This window comes from Lycorma delicatula, chromosome 5 (genome assembly GCF_047948215.1).
Source record: "Lycorma delicatula isolate Av1 chromosome 5, ASM4794821v1, whole genome shotgun sequence".
Taxonomy (NCBI): domain Eukaryota; kingdom Metazoa; phylum Arthropoda; class Insecta; order Hemiptera; family Fulgoridae; genus Lycorma; species Lycorma delicatula.
The window spans coordinates 169684572-169701879 of record NC_134459.1 but is presented as its reverse complement, the minus strand read 5'-3'; the positions used below and the strand labels follow the sequence as shown (position 1 = coordinate 169701879).

General features: G+C 29.8%; 1 protein-coding gene across 3 annotated transcripts in view; it reads right to left on the bottom strand.

Annotated features, from left to right (window-relative positions):
• LOC142325580 (T-complex protein 1 subunit beta-like) overlaps positions 1-17308 on the bottom strand; it is a 49901-nt gene that overhangs the window by 6285 nt on the left and 26308 nt on the right. For 2 of the 3 annotated variants that reach the window (XR_012756572.1, XR_012756571.1), the window contains exon 3: positions 10943-11060. The exons of the other annotated variant lie outside the window; for it this stretch is intronic. The gene's annotated coding sequence lies outside the window, so the exon portion shown is untranslated. The remainder of the gene's footprint in view (positions 1-10942; positions 11061-17308) is intronic. 3 annotated transcript variants of the gene reach the window in all.

Sequence of the window (17308 nt, the reverse complement as noted above, 5' to 3'; positions counted from 1 at the left end):
TATGGGAAGTGTAGGCATAAGGTACACAACAGAAAAGAATTCTACCAACAGCAGTTTCTTTATTGTTATTGGATGTGTAGATAACAAGTATATAAATAAAATACAGCAAATGTTTTCTTGAAAATAAAAATTTTAAATGCAAGTTATAACCATCAATTAGCAATATTAAAAAAATGACGCTTTTCTATCCCTAAGAACCCTCCTGGTTTGCGTGGATGAACTTTATAAGATACAAGGGTGGAGAGGACTATTCCAAAAATTGCACTTAAATCCTATATTTTTAGAAGATAGTTAAAAGCGATTGTTAGTGTTCAAACAATCTTCAAGAAAATTTAATAAACTTCATCACTCATCAATCATATTGGACCTTTACAGAAGTAAAGGTCCAATATGAAGTAAGGTATAGTAGGTATGAAGTAAGGTATAGGCTTTAATATGATGTTCAGGATTACTGTTCACATCGAATCAGGTAGTAAGCTTTTTGAAAAGAACAAATGGTTGAATGAAATTTAGTTAGATTCAGAAGTAAATCTACAAATGATGCCTTTTTTCAACAGGATTACAAAAGTAGCAAACACCCTGGATAGGTTAGAGGATGCTGTCGATTTCTGCAATGTATGACTTTTTTTTATGTTAAGCATGACTCTACTAGAAAAGTAGATGTTTTATGGTGTTAAGTGTTTAAAATTTCACTCTCTGATTTCACTCTCTGGTTTCACCAAATTAAAATAATATGCAAGAATAGTCATTACACTTTTCAAACTGATTGTAAATTCCCTTTGGAATACCTCAAATCCAAAATCCGGCCATTTTTATTCCTTATATAATAACCTTTTGATTAATATAAATTCATATGTATTTTCATCTACAGACAATATCACAGTTCTTGTTAAAGCTCTGAACAAAGACCTGCTTAATAGCATGGCTTGTTGGTTTTCAGCGATTTTTGTGATGAACTAGTTGTAACAAAAGAGAAAAAATTACAGAAAAATTAACGTTCATTCTCACCTTACAAAAATAGAACCAAGAGTCCTGTACTCCCTTACTCTTAAATCAGGTGATCGTCTACAACTACCAGAAACAACAAAATTTCTTAATGCAATTATTCAAAATAGTATAAGATCGACAGAACATACAGAGCTGTTTGAGAAATACAAAAAATGCTCAATTTTGTTTAAATATCTGCTATTACATGAAATTATCCTAGTCTTGATAGATCTCTGTGACAAAAGCTTCCTTTGCCACCTGCATCAAAGTCCTCAAAAAATCCTCCCTGACATCATCACACCATATCTGTCTAGTTTTTCTCTTCTACGTCTCACCTGTTCTGAAACTATACTGTCCTCCTCTGCTCTGACCGCATTATCCGCTCATCTTGCCTTATTCATCCTCACAATTTCAACACCATTGTACATTTCATCTGACTCCCTATTCATCCTCACTCTCCACTCCCTTATTGTTCGATCCTTCACAGGTACAAAAATTCTTCCCAGCACTCTATTCTCAAATACTATTTAGTTTATTTTCCTGTCTTTTAGAAAGTCGTCCACCCTTCATGTTGATAAGTCACAGTCAGATGTAATTCTGCCCTGTATAATCTAAGTTTAAAGGCTCTAGAAAGTACCTTTCATTTCAACACCATCAAAAATATCTACTATGGATATTTTTTCTTTTGATGATATATATGGCACAATAATCTGGGGAAAACACATTACGCAGTCAAAGGGTATTTAAACTCTGAAAGCATGTCATCCACCCATATTATTGATAGAGTTGACCCAAGAACAGAAATATAAACTTTGTAAACCGTATAAACTCCAACACTTTTGACCAACTATTTACTGCAAATTACAGTTCATACAAGAAAGAACTTGTATTACTTATTGTGATTAAATAAATGACTTATTGTGATTAAAGTAAATGACTATACCTAAAGTGTTGCTGTTCTTGTCAAAAAATTGATAAAATTTGCATTAAGTTTTTGCAATATTGTATATAATCTTAAGATTTATAATTTTGGAAAAAATCACAAATCTACTTAATATATATATTTTTTTATTACTGTAAAATACTATTTTATATTTGTAAAATTTATTTTTATATTCTTCTTGTATCTAGGTTTAGTTCACACTTTCTATCATTTTGACAGACCATGTTTTTGATGGGTAGAGACTTCTCTGTTCACACATTTCGTCATATAACATATATGTCAATCTGACGTGTCCATCAGAGTTGTGTTGGGGATCCCCGGTTTTGGTTCCTAAAATAATTTTCCTATGTAAAAATGGATCCTCACACTGCAGTGGTTTTATATAGTATTGTTGTCAGCAGAAACGGCAAAACAAACAATATCGGGTATATCCTATGCTCTGAGAAAGGAACACTACAGGGACAATTAAAATACTTTTGAAGAGCTGAAGAATAAGGAGCAAATGTTTTTCAATCACTTAGAGATGTCTGTAAGGAGTTTTTATAAGCTATTAGCGCTAAATGAAAACTAGTGTGCCTTGAGAAGAAATGAAGATGAGGTACACCATTAATATGGCTCAAAGATCTGCTATCTGTTTGAGATGAGAAAGGATTTTAAATCGCTTAACATTTTTCAATCGGAACATATTTAAATTATTAACTTGAAAATATAAATTGTTTAAGATCCGTATTTTAGCCAAAATTAAAATTTAGAAATTTTATGAGCAAAATTTTACATAAAATAATTTTAATAATTTTTACACAAAATTTTAACAGTAAAATGTAAAATTACATTTTTACATTATTTATTTGAATAATTTTATATAATTAATAGAATAATATTTTTCCTAATACAATGTAATCTATTATTAAATTTTAATTACTGTATATATAATTTAAAAAAAGTGTACATATGTTTCATGAAATCGTAAACATTAAGGTCTTTGAAATTATAAACTCTAGAGTTAATTCTCACTTTCTGGTTGTTACACTATAGTTACAGAGTTGGAATACCTACAGTTAGTATCATAATAAGAGATTCTGTTGTACAATAAGTACTGTTTTAAAGGAAAAGGTAATGCCACCACTATCGACAGCCAACTGGGTAGAAACAGCCAACAGTTTCAAAGGAAAAGATGATTTTTCTCATTGTTTTGATGCTGTCAAAGGCAATCATAAAGAATAAAAAAAAACCTCTGGAAAGTGGATTAACGTAGATTTAATTACAAAGATTATTATTAATTTGTGCTATTTGTTGTGGATTCTGAATATTGATTCATATATGTGAACATTTGTCATATGGCAAAGACTGTCTCCATGTAGTCCAGACCTAGCGCCTAGTGATTTTCACCTTTTTTGAGAACTGAAGGTATGATTGGGCAGACAACACTTCACCACCAATGAAGAACTTCAGAAGGCTGTCAAGACATACCTACATCACTGACAGCAAACTTCTTTGAAAAGAACATCGGAAAGCTGGTGTCACAATATGTCAACTGCCTCTATTGTTTTTGTTATGTAGAAAAGTAAGTTATACTATGTTACTTTTAGTAATAAACTCATTTTGTTCTGTCAATGTGTCTTTTTTTTTATAGCCTATTAAAGGTTGAAAAGAAACAGCCCTTGTAAATAATAAACTAAACTCTTAAACAGGTATTGTTTAGAATATTCGTAATCGTACTTAATTTCAATTAAATAATACAGACTGTAATCTGTATCTTTATGTTCCAAAAAGAACAATTCTGTAATACATATACTTGAGATATATAAATGAACTTATAATTTTTTAATATTTATTATATACATGGTTATTCATTTTTATTGAGTGTAATTAATTATCTTTATAGTCAATGATTTATAATTTAAACAATTTAAAAATAATTAATTTATAACAATTAATTGATTAATTAATTTATAACAATTTTATTATAATTTAATTTGAATAGAATAAAAAAATACAGTCTGGCAAAATATTAGTGCATTTTTAGTATAACATAACACTTATCTAATTCCTGCCGTTGTTTTTCTTCCGGTTCATTGAAATTTAAAAAAAAAGAAATGTATCTCTTTCCATACTGCTTGAGTTTTATTTTTATCTTTATACTCTTCTAAACTTATATTACAGGTCTTTGTTCAACTAATATAATAAGTAAATCTTTGTTGATTTACATCTCCATTATCAATGTGAAATTAATTACACTTATTAATTATAACTAACATACATTAAATGTAAAAATGGGAATGAATACACCAACTGCTGGATTGATCAGAACACAATGAGCTTGGTACAGTAATATTGTCTACTATAACCTAGTAGATTTGAAAAGCATCTGTCACAACAATATACTATATAAACAGCACAGGCCACTCTGAACTGAATATGGTGCAGACAAATTTGTCCTACATTGACAAGACCGTTTCTCACAAGCAGTACTCAGAGGACTGAGTGATGTTGATACGGCCGTTTAAGTCATTGTGACTCACGCCCCTAACAACTACTGAAAGAGCTGCTGCCCTCTTTCAGGAATCATTCCTTAGTCTGGCTCTCAACAGATACCTTTCCGATATGGTTGCACCTTCGGTCCAGCTACTCTGTATCCCTGAGCACTCAAGCCCCCTCACCAACGGCAAGGTCTCATGATTCATAGAGGAGGCGTTCATTCTTATGTAACTGTAAATTAAATTTTCTGAAATAGTATAACAGTATATAATAGTTTTCTAAAATATTGAACGATATTTTTAGCATAAAGAAGAGGAGTTATCCAAATGACTCAAGTCCTTAGGAAAGAAGAAGATAAAATTCAACAGAAAGGCAGAAATAGATGATCTAGACAATGTCAATGACAGTCCTAGTTGATTGTTAGCATGAATAGCTTTTTTTTTTAGATTAGATTAACAAATTAAATTGTTTTAAGATTTGCAATTTTAATCTTTCTTTTTGTTTATTTGCCTTATAAGACGGAAATTTTTGTTGACATTTAACAATTTTAGATGTTTTTTATTTTCACTGCTTTTAATTCATTTTTTTATTTGACTTTGTTTTTAATTATGTTATTACATACTGGATAATTTTTTTAAAGAGCATAATAACACTGTAAAATTTTACAAAGAATATTTTTAAAACCACTTTAATGGATATTTCAATGTTATTCCATTGAAATGTATAATATTTTTAAATGAATTTAAAAGATATGTCTCAAATTAAGAGATATGTTTTAAAATTCCAATAACTAGTTTTTAAATTCATTTTTCATTTAAGTATGTAGATCTAAATTACCTTTTTATTTATTATTATATTATTATAATTTATATATTTTTATATAATTCTAAATTAAAAAAAAAAAAAAACTAAGAAAATAAACTAATAATAAAATAAAAAGTACAAGTATATTTTCAATTTTTAAAAATTTATCAAATAATGTTAAAATATTATTATTAATGCAGTGGTCCCTGGTTATAACACAAGTGTAGTGGGACATTTACTGACCAGCATTATATAACCTATCGTGGTATAAATGAAGGTAGCAATTTTTGTACATACTGTACTACAAAATCTACCTTGCACTAATACATATGTAGTGGAATACAGAACACCATCATATTATGGTTAGAAACCCCTTAAAACAACTGCATACAACTTAAAAACTATGGTGAATTTATATGCAATACTGTATTACAGCAGCTAGAGAAAATACTGCACAAAAATTTAGCCAACTTTTATGAATTTTTTTATGACTCATTATTTAAATAAACAACACATTATACAATACTGTATTAGAATAAAAAATAGTTTTTAATCTAAATATAGTTTTAATAAAATAATTTGCGAAAATAAAAGAAAAACTATGTTAAATAAACATTTATATGTAATTCTGTAAAAAATTAATTTTTAAAAAAGTCAATGATTTTTTGTTGTTTTACGTGACCAAATTTTTTATTGTAAAAGTATAGATTAAATCAACGCTAACTGGAGAGGTCTGATGGGCTGAATATCATCTCCTTCCAAAAACACAATTACAACCTCTAACCTGCTTATTGCTTCCTGTGCTGTTGGGTTCTGTGTCAGCTGTTCTTCATCTTCTTCGTTGGCATCTTCAGTTAAATCAGGGTCATTTTCTCTAGTGACAATCTGAATAATTTCTTTGTCGGTCATTTCATGAAGTACAGGTTCTCTTTTGTTGATCTCTACCTGCTGATCCAATTGTTCACCTGTGAGATCAGGCTCTGTGAGAATTTTTTAACCTCTATCAAATCACAAGATGTTGAAATCAACATAAATGTTGTTGAAAATCAAGAATCAATGATTTTTTATTTGCTTTGTTAAAATTGTCATCTGTATCCAAATATAAAGTGCAGTTTTTCCAACATTTCTGTATTTAAAATTTTGTTACAGAATTCCAAGCCAAACCGATATTAAAAGCCATCTCTTTCAAAGTAATTAATTTTTTTTTTAATTCTGTAATGTCATTATTGAAAGAAAGTAGACCTAAAATTAGCTCATGCCTATAATTCATTCACTTTGAAAGCTTGAATTATCCCTCTATCGAGTGGCTGGATCAATGCCGTAGTATTTTTAGGTAAATTAAGAACCTTAATTTTCCATCTTTTGATGTTAGGAATTCAGCAGGAAGGCGAGCAGAGCAGTTGTCTAACAATAATGATGGTTTACTGTCCTCCATATTTCTCTCTTTTAAATGATCTCATATGACCTGGAACAAAACTCATGGAACCATTTTGTAAACAAACTACTTGTCACCCACGGATGGCAGCTACTTGCGTATTTGATTGGTAATCGCATAAGGTTAACATGTTTAAAATATCAGGAATTTTTACTTTTCCTGATGCAGAGAGGAGCTAGTTTATGCATTCCTGTTTTATTTATACAAAATAAAAGAATGACACGATTTTTACTTAGTTTTAATCCTGCTTTACTTGGAACTGATTTTAAGTCAAGAGTTATATATTCAGAAGCATTTTATAATATAATGTGGTTTCATTGCAATTATATAACTGTTTGTCAGCATTACCCACTTCTATTAGTGATTTTAATTGCAACAGAAATGTTTTTGTGCTTTTTCGGAATCAGTGTACTTAGACTCTCCACTTGATGTTATCTCCCCGGTCCTGTGCTTTTTTTGTTAGCACCACAACCAACCATCCATAGCATGAGACTCATCCTCAAGTTTTAAGTCTACAAAATACTTAGCTGCCTGAATTTTCAGAATTGATCTAGCAACTAGACCTCCTTCATTCCTTTTCTGGACAAACCTTGCGTAAAAGCGATCATCAATAACAACGGTTTTCGAAGTCTGCTTTTTTTTCTTTCGAGACCGGCTGTGCCTTCAACTTTGTCTAGAAAGGAATGTAACTTAGTTTCTTCCATCATCCCCCCCCTCCCATATTGTGCCTTCTGGAATTCCAAGTTCTTTCTTTAACTATGCTTTTGAAACTCTGTGTTTTTCTTTATCGATTACTTCTAATTTCCCCTTACAGAATATGACTTATGTTTAGTGGTTACCATTCTCACAAAAAAATTTCCTTTTACTCACAAATTCTACATGCAACTTTCACACAAAACACAATGATAAACTCTTACTTAAATAAACCAAACTGATCTAATATACACTGTACTGTAGTAAAGTAACACACAAACAGTAACGAACAATTATTACTTCCAATTTAAATTATTAGACGTAAGGAAATGCAGCAATTAAGAAATGTAATGCAGCAATAAAAATGTAACAAATTCTGATAAACAACTTCCAAGAATAACTCACATCAATCTAAAATATACAACTGCACAGTTAATTGTTGAGTTTAGTCTGCTTACACAGATGTATGTATTAGGTGAAATTAAATTAGGCTTACCATATTTTTTGGGTCCGACCCAGGACATATTTTTGAAATAACTTAAAAGTCTTAGCAGTTTATTTATTCAGATGGTTAGCAGTAGATACTGATAGTCTACTCCTTTCTACAGACAAAATGTTCCCCGTAATTGAAAAAACTCTCAACTGGAGTAGATGTCCCAGGCAAAGACAGCACAAACATAAAATATTGGTCTTCCAAAACGCCTTAAAAATTGCATTCGACTTTTCTTCAATAATATCTGGCATTTTTCAGAACTTGAACTGCAACCTACCTTTTGGTTTTTTAATTACCCTGTTCAACAATGTACGTTCATCAAATAGGTCATCAATATTTATGGAATCTTCTTTTATAATTTCATTAACAACTTGTGCACTTTCTTCTAAATCAGACCAGGCAATTTCAGTTCATAAATTTATCCACTGAAACTTACTAACTTTATCAAAACTGGTTCTCCACAACTCTTGTACTGGATACTAGAATTATAACAATTGTCTACGCTCGAGAAGAATATTTGTTCCTGAACATCATTATTTTCTTTTAGAGTGCATAGCAATTCTTTGGCAGTAGATGGTATAAATTTGTGGGTTTTTCTTTCCTGAAGTCGACAAATTAGTTCAGAATATGTCTGAAATGCTTCTATTGCATTGATAAAATTAGCTTTCAATTTCAGAACTACATTATTAAATAACTGTAGATTACTGTATAAAAATTTCAAAATCAGTCGCTTTCTAGATTTAAAAAAAATCAAATAATAATTTTGGCCATTTTTCACAAGATAAGTATGATTTTAGGCCATCAAAAATGGAAAGAATTCTTTTTATTGCAAGTAACAAACTAATGAACCTTGTGCTGCTATGAGATAATACTTTTTTTTAATCCGTTTCAATAAATTCACAAAACTCTTTGTTTCGTTACTCTTACTATATATATGTGAAAATATCTATAAATTTTTATAATAACTTTTATGTCCAGGGGGAGAGAATCACATGCTGTTTGTACTGAATTGTGTACAATGCGAGCTGAACAACCGGTTCCTAAAATAGGTATATCTAAATCACTTTGATCTTTTCTGAACACATTTTCATTCCTCTTTCTCTTCACACCACCAAAATTACTGTTAGTGTTATTAGCAGTATAATAAACCAACTTTTCTGCAAGTCTGTATTTTTTCACACACTGTAAAAGATACAGAGTCAAAATTTAAGCAGTTTCACCTGACACATCATCAAAATTTAAAAGTTTAACTTGAATTCCCTCCTCCAGACTGAAATATCTTACAACAATCACAACAAGTTTCACTTCACTTTTGTTTGAGCTATCCATCATTATTATTACATAATTAATATTTTCCAAAAAACGCAACACATTATCAAATATAAATGGTGAAATAGCGTTAACAATAATCACCTCTGTTTTAGTTCTAGCAAATTAAAATTTTGGGTCATATAACACTTTTTAACCAGTTAAGATCTGCAGTCTGATGTTTTGAAACTGAGTTCATGTCTAGCAGTGTCAAAATATAGCTTCTTTACCAGGACACTCCAGATCAGTGTTATTGTTAGTCCCATTTTTGGCTTTAAAAAAATTTCTTATGTTTGCTGAAGCAGTAGCATTAATAGCACTCCTATGTTTAGCCATTTTTACATGGTCTTCAATATTACTCTTTCCTTTACATACAACAGAAAATTCTGCAGTATGTAGCATGCAATAAACACGTTCATTGTTACTGTCATTACAAAATTTTGTATTTCTTTTGCAGTAAACATTAAACACGCATTTTCTTTTGCCCGTTGCTAAACAATGAGACAAAAAACAAATAGAGATAAAATGATCAAAAATGTGTAAACAAGTCAGTTCACACACAAAAACAACATAAACACATCGCCCCTGATGTGTTGCCAAGTGACTAGGTAAAAACTTATGTCAAGACCGGTAGTCATGCCTCCATCTAAATCAGCAACGCTTGCTCCAAGGTCGACTGAGAGATGCACAATCATAAGAGAATATTTAAAAATGCAATGTTGAACATATAGGTCTAAAATTAAAAAGCATCCTCACCGGTCATAAAATTCTCAAACCCCGGACATTTTTGCAACCCTGGACAGTACCCTGGACAGTAAAAACTCACGACTGTCCAGGCTAATCCCAGTTGTACAGTAAGCCTATATTAAATATATGAGAAAGTTGCCAATCTGTGTTGATCGGAACAATTAGATTAGATGTGTTGGAGAATAAGTAAATTATCGGTTATAAAGGCTTGTCTATAAATTTTAAAGGTATTTTTTTACAGAACTTTGGTACGGAGAGATCAAGCACACTGGAAATTTATTGCGTTCACAAACTATAATGAAATGTTGTAAGTCGAAATGTTATTAATCGTTGAATATGAGGACTCTATAATAGTTTTACGATGTTTCTGCACAGGATTATGAAATCATCAATATAATGATGCCCAGTGTATTTATTTTTCTAGATATTTCAGCTTTCTGATAAAAAAAGTCTTCAACATGTAGTAAATGTATTTCAGTCAGAAAGCTAAAGACAGGTAAACCTGCCAGCAAACTAACTTTGGTGTGTATTTGTTTTTAATTTTAGTAACATGATCCTTGGACACGGCACACAAAATATGTTAATGAAAATAAATAAATAACAGGGAAACAAAATCAATAATGGGGAATGTAAGATGGATGCAATGTTTGAAAAATCTACACCTTGAACCAAAGTCAAATGCATCTAGAACCCAGTCAACATTGGTATTAAGTTACAAATGAAGTAAATTTTCTATATAATGGTTTGCATTAAGGTTTTTTCATTTTGATGTGTTCTGATTATTCCGTTATTGCTTTTTAATTCTTCTGGCAATATGTTGGTTTCTTTAATATATATATGTATATAGGACTAAAAATTAAATTATACCAAAGGATAAAAGTTTAGATTTTTCTGAAATGTGTTAATCCTGAATTTTATCAGAAAATTGATTCTTATTACAATAATCATTAACTACATACCGCATTCAAAATACAGATTATAAAATTCTTATACATATATCTCTTAAATGTAAGAAACGAATTAAAACTGTTCAACAAAACAGATTTGTACTAACAGAATCTTTTTCCAAGTTTAACAGAATCGTTTTCCAACAACCGGTCAACAGGTTTATCACTGTAGAACAAAGAAAAACTGTACAAGCCATGGCAGTTCCACACATCTGAACATTTTACCTGAAAAATAAACGGTTGCAAAATAATTAATTTCTAAAAAGATACTTAAATACAAACAGTAACTTATATGATGATCAAACGATTAATTGTTGCAATGACATTTGTCAAAAGTAATTAACAGTTTAAACTACACTTACTTTTAATGATGCAAGCAAGCAACTACTTTTAAATAACCAAAGATAAACAAACGATTATAAAGTAATACTTCAAAACACAAAACAAAATATATTTAATTAAAGTTAGAGCTGTTTTAATTATAAAAGGATTGCATGGTGCATTGCATTTTCCATATATAATAAGTAATATATAAAAATATACAAAAATATTATTCAACGAGGCTAACATACTAACCTACAAGTGAATCGACCTTAGTAACAAATTGTTAACTCACCCTGCCGTAACAGCTTTTAGCAATTTAAGTTTTGTAGTTTTTATTTTCAATTTTTTAAGTAACAAAGTGAGAGTTACTCAACTTTTGAACGCTAATGTCATATTAGCTACTGAATAAAATTTAATCGAAATAATATGCATCCACACAAATTAGATATATTTAAATCTATCCCTAAGTACTTAAATAGATAAATTAGTTGAAAAATTATGTGATATATTTTTTAGACTTGATATGTTATTCGCTTTGTCAAAGTGTAATTTGATTGTAATAATTTTACCACTATTAGTACAAATTACCAATTTTTGACAGGATTTTACAGGAAAAACTGTGAGGCAACTGTAATCATAAAAATAAATAAAAATTACTTTAATTTTATTGTGCGGTGTAAATTATCATTTTAATTTTTTTGCACCAATGAAATAGCTGTTTTTGTTTAAAAAATGTTTTTATAAATGGAGTAACCGTTACAAATTGTCTCACATTTTATCACTAGATATCAGTCAGAGTTGTCTCCTTCAACTGTTGAATTATATTGATTTCAGTTAAGTGACTTCCTTATATTTTCCTTATCTCTTCGATGTTCAAAGCGGTTAAAACTTTCTTTTATTCTTCAACACATATACAATATTACTTTATTTACATGAACAATTTTAAGAATGAAATTTTATAGTAAAGTTAATAATCTTCATTTACAAATAAACACAATGTAAAAGTTTGAAATCTATTTTTTAAATTTCATCTAAATAATTACTAGGCTAGATAACATCTAAATAACATTACCAGGCTAGATTTAGTATGCTGTATGTTAAAGTTGCTTCTAAAATACGAGGAAAAGTGCACATTTGCTCACTACATAGAGAATACAGTACCCGTCACAGGAAATCAAACACGATTGAGTCATCCTCATTAATCGAGTAATGTGCGCAATAGAATTATCGGAAAAGGCAAATATACCAATTTACTCCTAACCTAATTATTTTAATGCTTAGTAATAGATTTTAATAATTCTGATCTGTCAGATATTAATGGAAAATTAATTTTTTTTTTTAATTTTTCAAGCGATAATTGTTATACTGAATCGTACAAAGTACAATGTATTTTGTGACAATTTTATCATATTATGTGAATTATTTCCAACATAATGTACATTTTTATCAAGCAAACACGTTATAAATCTGTTATGGTTTTCCATAAATGCTAACAAGTATGCAAATGTTAACTATACCGTGTTTGTAAAATCAAATATTAGGTCTATTTTTTGTTAATGAACATGATAGTATGAGATATTATTGAACTATTGCTAAGAATTGAAATAAGCGAAGCCGATAAGCAAAACATATAAAATTTTCTTAAGTTTGACAATGCTTACGTTCCTAAACAAAATTTCTCCAAGAAATGATTAATAATCAAACGATAAAATACGTAATAATTCATTTAAAAAAATTAAATAACTATAATTTTACGGGCTTCTTAATAAAAGGTTAACACTCATTAAGCATTTAACATTAAACAAAAGTTTTATTAATAATATGATCAGATGTATCATGAAAAAACCTCATTTTTTCTCGAACAAAAAAATTATATAGTTTCAGCCAAAAAGATTTGAAAAAATATTTGTTTAGAGTAAGAGCTACATAAATACCTGACCGCTGGCATATATTAAGCAAAAAATTAAATTACAAATAATTCATCTGAAAAACTTAATTGCTCTGTCTTACCGATAAATCCAAGCTGACAAAAATCTAAGACGAACCGACTGTTTATTAGCGATACGATCATAAGCTGCTATTTTCATAGTCGTTATAAAGTGTGGTTTAGCTAAAATGTCATCTAGTTGATCATAAAAAAACCGTTTTAGGCTGAGAATACATCATTAAGTATGCAAAATCTAAATTCTGTTTACTACGCCAACGAACTCTCTCTGGAGGATCACCTAATGTTATCCTCAGTCTAGACGTATCTGGATAATAGGCTGGTGAAGGAGAAATCACTTCTAATACTCCAGAATTAAATTCATCCTGAAAACTAAATATGAAATAGTAATGCGTTAAAATATTTTAATTTTAGGCTGGAAAGCAAAATTCTTGTGGATAGAAAAAAAAAATTCATTCCAAATTTGAGAGTAGATTACTTATACAAGACGTATCTTGTTGATTAAAATATCAAAAATATTTTCTTTTAATAAGAAATTATACTATGCTGAAAATATTCATAATCTCAATTAACTATACAGTAGCCAACATGTAATGACGAGCTTAGATGATCAGCCCGCACATCACTGCTATACTATTGTTTTCTGAAATATTTTATTCTTTAATATTGGAGGGACAGATAGAAGGAAAAAATTGTGCGGCAGGCAACGTTTGGAATATGTAAAAGATTGTTAGGGATGTAGGATGTACGGGGTATACCGAAATGAAATGACTGGCACTATATAGGGAATTTTGTAGTGCTGCATCAAACCAGTCAAATGAGTGAAGACAAAAAAAGTTCAGGTATTTGCTGATGCCATCAAAGTTTGGTTCAAGACCATGAATTTTGATGCTATACAACTATTAGGAAAAAATTTTAAAAGTCGCACCAATATCTTCATATAAACTTAAGTATAACTTATTTTTTACAACATTGACAACCCACAATCTCCGCCTTAGAAACATCATCTTGCAATAACAATAAGTAACTGTGTTGACATTTTCCATAAATAAAATCAAGGAATCAAATGTATCACTTGTTGCTGAAATGCTATAACTCTGACCAAAATATCTGGGCAAATAACACACATATTTATCACAACCACTGTTCTCACAACTGCCGATCAAAGTATTCGTCTATTAAGTTGAAGTATTGCTGTCAGATTAAATTTTCAGTGAAAGCTACCTTAATTAAGGAAAACGGTACACTGTGTAAGTCACAGAAAACATCTCTACCTGTTCTCAATTTACTGAATTCTGGGATTAATCTAACCACTCACCAGTAAACAGTCTTTTTAGATGCTATTTAAAAGCAATTAATTACGTAAAATTAAACAAAAACAAAATTGTGGTGTTTTGGGATAAATTCCAATAATACTCCTCCTTTAATACGTAAAAATAATTGGAAAATGTAAATAAGAAAAGGACATGTTAAAGGCTGCTTAAAGCATGTAGTTGCAATTTGCTGAGCAATGGGTCACCACTACTTAAACATCTTCTTGTTTTCTGTGGAGCATTGTATATTAGATTACAAAATAAATAATTTACAATGTGCATTTGAAAATTAAACATCTTTATTTGGTAACAAAAATGTTTCTTTGAATTTGTTGCAAGTCTTGTTGATATCTTCTAAAAATTCCTGACTTTTCCTTAGGAAAAGATTCATTGACGTCATGTTATATTTAGAAAATTAATTTTCAATTATGACTTGAGAAATAGAAAAACAAGATGGTTGTGGAAATAAATGGACTGAAGAAAAGACAAAGAAAATTAGTCAAAGCATAAAAAAATGCTAAAAGAAATTATCTTTAATATTGTCCATACACAAAAAAATAAAGTAAGATTACAATAATGACATAAAATAATAAGTAGAATAGGCAGTGTATAAACACACACAGTAATAAGTATTTGACCATTAAACTTAGAAATATGACATTTTTGATATCATGCCACCACACCTCAAACCCCTGTGGTTGGGACACTAAAACTGTTAAACTGAAAGGGTAAGATTACACATCGTTTTTAAAACACAAGAGATAAATCACATTTTACCTTTTATGTTACGTATTAAAAGATTGAAACCAACGATTCAAACCTAAAACCTGAATGTATTACACACATCTACCACTCGTCACAATGTAGGTTACTTGCATCTGATCACATTAGTTTTTACGAAAAGAATAATGTATGTTTTAAATAAAAATCAACCTGTTTTCCGTGGAGCATTGTTTATTAGATTACAAAATAAATCATTTACAATGCATACCTTAAAATTAATTGACAATATTAATATTTAAGTGGATATTAAAGTTCAGACTTTACAGACACTGTACAATTCCAGCCTCTGTAATACTTTGGTTATGTAAACTGTATACATTAAGTAATTGCCAATACACAAATATTTATTGAACACTTCTTTTATTCACCTTTAATTTACAATAATTTAATCACTACACTGAATTATAATGCGTTACAATAAATAAAGTCTAACAATATTTAATATCAGCTGGTTCAGTATATAATAAATGAATCTTAACAAACACATAAAATTAAATTACAATTATTCTGAAATTTTTTACATCGGGAACAAAATATGATTTGGTTCTATCAATGGACATAATTTTGATTTGTAGGTAAAATATTCCCATATGCAACTACAGTAATATCCAAAACAGTGAGCTAAATTTATTGACAAATACGATTAAATATCAGTGTGGTACATTAACACTAACTTGCTTGAAATTTGACATAACCTACAAATGTCACCTGAACTTTAACATAAACACACTTTCTTCTACATTAACACATGCTTTTTTCATCACTTCCTGAACGAGTTTTTAAACTATATATTTGGTTTCTCAAGGCTTTTTGTAGTTAACAACAAAAACAAAACAAACGAACGATCAACTCAAACAACTTAATATATTCACACCCAATGCTCACTTGAAGCTGCAATAGTAATTCTAGCAATGAAGCCAGAGAAAAATTTTTAACATAAAATATCCCTCTGAAAGTCAGTATTAAAAATTTAATAAAAGTATTATAAATTATTCAGAGGTAATACTAAAATACGTGCAAGATAATCTTTCGGGGGACAAAAATTCACAAACTGTGATCCTAAGGCTGTAATCTGAGTTTCATCTGTATACTTGAATTAGGGAGAAAAAAAGAAAATCAAAATAAATTACTAAATTTTGTACCTCCCCTTAAACCACAAGGTAAATTTGAAAGGTTGTAAAACTGCTTGACATTGGTTTACTTAAAATGTCGTAAATCTATTGCAAAGATTAAACTTACAGTATCTAAAATATTAAATAACATGACTGCAAAAAAATTGCTTCTTTTTTCAATTTTTTTAAACATTATATTTAGCCAATGACACTCCCAGTAAGATAAGGATTCCAACTTGGAGTCATACATCTTAAACAGGTTCAACTGTTGAGCTGCTACAGTGGAACAGACACACATCCTAAATACATTACACTCCTTTTTGGACAGTGTAAAAATACATACAGGTATACACCAATATTTTATTTTCTTTCTCAAAAAGGATTTTACTTTCAGAAAAATAAAAACATCCCTCTGGGTTAAAAGGGTTTTGAATCTCCCTCTAGTAGAGGAAGATACAAAACCCTCTTTGCTCCATTAATTCTGTAGCCTCCCTCCTACACCCTTATGTTCATACCCAACTTTACTGACGTTGTTTCGCATTCCAGTTTTGGATATTTCATTAATAGAAAGCGTTTCCTTTTTGTTTATTTTGATATGTCAACATCATTATTTAGTATCTGAATAATTCTAGGGGAAAAAAAATTGCTGTAGATACACAAAAGACAGCATAAACCAGTTAAAGATTAATTAATAATATTTGATGACAGTAATACTCGCAGTCGCCGCAAAAAAGAAGATAAGGCAGCTCCAATTCGTGATCTGTGAACAATGTACAATGCAAATTTATCTCAGATGTCTAAGCCTAAGGAGAATTTAATGATTGATGAGCAGCACCTATAGCCTTTTTGAGGTCGCACAGGATTTACCCAATATACGCCTTCGAAGCCAGCTGTATACGGGATCAAAATTTGATGGATTTGTGATGCTGAAAAACACGTATCCTTTGCACGGCACAATTTACACTGGCAAAGCGAATAACAGAGCAAAAGATCAGG